The 3277-nt window shown below is 26.5% G+C and overlaps 1 non-coding gene across 1 annotated transcript; it reads left to right on the top strand.

Annotated features, from left to right (window-relative positions):
- Nucleotides 1-443: 443 nt before the first annotated feature.
- Nucleotides 444-547, top strand: LOC136234510 (small nucleolar RNA snoR109). The gene has a single exon (XR_010691389.1). It is a non-coding gene; the product is annotated as a small nucleolar RNA snoR109 (small nucleolar RNA).
- The last annotated feature ends 2730 nt before the right edge of the window (nucleotides 548-3277 follow it).

Below are 3277 nucleotides of genomic sequence, written 5' to 3'. Positions count from 1 at the left end.
TACTTATTAAATTCGGTTCGGTTATCAATTATATTGATTTTTTTGTCGACAACCGATTATCAATTATATTGATTTTAAGTATAACAATATTTGAAAAATTAACTAAATTATAAAAAAATGAAACACCTGGAAACTTGTTAAATTTAGACTAATTTATCCCATATTTATCTATCAACTTTAAGTTCCAAATTCACCCTTAATTCATAGGCAAACAAGAAAATGGGCTGAGATCTCCAATAAAGCCCAAGTTTAATGGGTTGAACATTGGGGCGATGGAAGAGTGTCACTTCTCATCTTCTAGGTTTCGCGATTCTAAATCTCCGCCGCCGCCTACGGTTTTTCTATATTGTTTTCAGTCAGAAAGATTATATTTAGGATTTTAATTTGATAGGTACATGTAACAAGAGAAGTCATAAAATTTAGTTGTCTTGGTCTTGTTGCCAAAGCGGTAGCTATATCGATTCAGAGAATTTTACTGGTCCGTTGTTGTTTCAGATCTATTTTAGATCTGCCGTTGACATATCTGCTTACCGATCTTCTCATATTTATTTTTCTAGTTTTGTTTTAGTTTATGATAATAACGAGAAGGCTGGGAAGAGTGGAATAGAGATTTATTTAGCCAGTTTATTAGATCCTACTTTTGCTCTCTTTTTTCGATATCCGATAGTCAAAGATACAGATTAAGCCTGAAGTTTTTAAAATTTCTGACTGCCTGAAATTTTATAGCAGTCGGAAAAAGTTTCGCACGGTGTTCACTTCACCTGAATGTGAAAGGCTTTTTACAGTTTTTTAGATAATTCTTTTACTGGATCAAATAAAAGGGTAATTTTATAAATTTGTCTTTCAAAGTTGATATATTGTCCTGTTCTACAGCTTTTTATATCATTTTTATGGTTAAATAAAAGGATAGTTTTGTAAATTTGTGAAACTCTCGAACCACCGAAACGAAAAATTCAAATATAATTTTTTTTGGTGAAGTTGTCAATTCCAGATTCAGATTTAAATTTAAATAAAAGATATCACAAACACATTGCATATTGTCTTTAAAATTCTAAACGGAATAATTTTGTCTCTAAATAGGGCAGGTTTGGGATGAGGTGATCCTATCATATTGAGAAAAATGAGGATAAATTTATCCCTATCCCCATTAATAGCTAACGGGGATCTCTATGGATATAGCTTTCCTATTTTATGAAAAATTTCTAAACTAATATCAAATATAGATGATTTACTATATATTATTTATTTTTAAAAAATAAATATAAAATTATGTAACTTCTAATGATGATTAAAAATGATATAGTGATGTTTTGTAATTTTAAACAAGTTGTGGAGTTTCGGTGTTATGGTGAAATTCAGAAATTAGTATTAATTGCAATTAATTTATTATTAAATTAATTGCAATTAATACTAAATTTCTGAATTTGACGGCAATATCTGTAACTCTACAAACTTGTCTAAAATTATAAAATGACACCGCGTCAAAAAGTAAACAGCAAATAAAAACATAGATGAAGTAGAGTAAATCAATTTGCCTTATTAAATAAAGAATAGAGATAAGCAGACCTATCTAATGAATCGAGTGAAAATTATGGAATAAGTCTTTCCAATTTATATGTTTGAATTGAATAGAAAGTTAGTTATAATTCTATTCAAAGTATATTCTATAGACTATAATATATAATTGCATTTTAGATTAGTGTTTTACAAATTATCGTATTATTTGAATTATTTGACTCATTTTTATATATTAACACGTGCACATTCTAAAATTTTATTTTCATTCTACATCATTTTATAAATATTCGTATATAACATTATTCATATCAATTAAATTAAATAAATAAATAATTATATATACTTTTTTTTATAAAAATAATTATATTATTCAAACTAAAGTAAGTAATTTTTTTATTTAATATTAAGAATAAGTTTGATACATTCTTAACCACTTATACTTATCTAAAAAGTCAACTGTCTCCCTATACTTTGAAAACGTTCTATTTACCCGATGAACTCTCTAAAAGGTACATATTAGCCTCTGAACTTTTTAAAAGTGAACTATTAGCTTCAAAAACTTGCTTAAAAGTACACATTTTAACTTCTCCAAAATCTCTCCTTACTCTATCATGTGGATTTTAAGCCTTAAAAATATTAAAAAAAACATATATAAATACATAGCTGTAGTCATTGACAGTGAGTGAGTTGGTTCTAGGGGTGAGTACGGTTCGGTACAATTCAGGGATTTAAAAATCTCTGTAATTGTATCTAATAAAGTCAATGGTACATTTCAATTTGATTTTAAAGAAAAAATCAACGATTCAATGCAGTTTTTGATATTTTGATTCGGATATTCTATCTTGTTCTAAAATCTCCAACATATTTACTCAATAATATTAGAAATTTAAAAATCTGTAAAATTGTACCTAATTAAGTCAATGGCACAATTCGGTTCGGTCCTAAATAAAAAAGTCAACAGTTCAATTTAATTCTAGATCTTTTTATTCGGGTATTCGGTCTGGTTCAAGAATCTCCAAGATCCACACCCAATCCTAGTTAATTCAGTTAAGAGTGAGCAAAATAACCGCTAACCAAACCAAAATCTTAGTTTGGTTTGGTTATTTTAACATTCTGGTTCAGTTAGATTTTAATTTTTACTTAGAGCTCTTGAACTTTTATTTGAACACATTAACACATAATCTTTTATTATTAATTTTTTATCCTATTAAATCCCTAATAACCATAAAAATAAGTTTCGAATATAAGATTTGGTTAACATAATATTATTTACATGCGTTCAAATTTTTATTTTTGATAGTTCTAAAACCTTTTTTAATATATGTAATGTGGTTATAGAAAAATTGTAAAAACTTTATTTCGAGTTATCAAGAATTTAATTTTAAACACAGAGAAAATAAATAACCTTTTTTATTGAATTAATTTCGACAAACAATGAATTAATATTAAAAAAAAGATAGTAAAAAACTTAATGTTACTAAATAAACAATGATTTAATAAAAAATCAAATCACAATCTCGAGATGCTTTTCGCCTTTTTTACCTTTAATTCATGGGTAGATTACGTTCATGGTTTATTTATTTTCACGATAATAACCACTAAACTTCAAAATATAATATAAAAATCATCTAACTTTATGCACTTTCACATTGCAACTACTCAATTTTAACTAACACATCAAAATGACTTTTGACGACCTCAAAAACATCTTAAAATGACTTTTGAAGATCTCAAAATGAAAATGTTCAAAAATTAAAAT

This window comes from Euphorbia lathyris, chromosome 6, assembly GCF_963576675.1.
Source record: "Euphorbia lathyris chromosome 6, ddEupLath1.1, whole genome shotgun sequence".
NCBI lineage: Eukaryota > Viridiplantae > Streptophyta > Magnoliopsida > Malpighiales > Euphorbiaceae > Euphorbia > Euphorbia lathyris.
The sequence above is the reverse complement of the archived record's forward strand: the minus strand, read 5'-3'. Positions and strand labels throughout refer to the sequence as shown.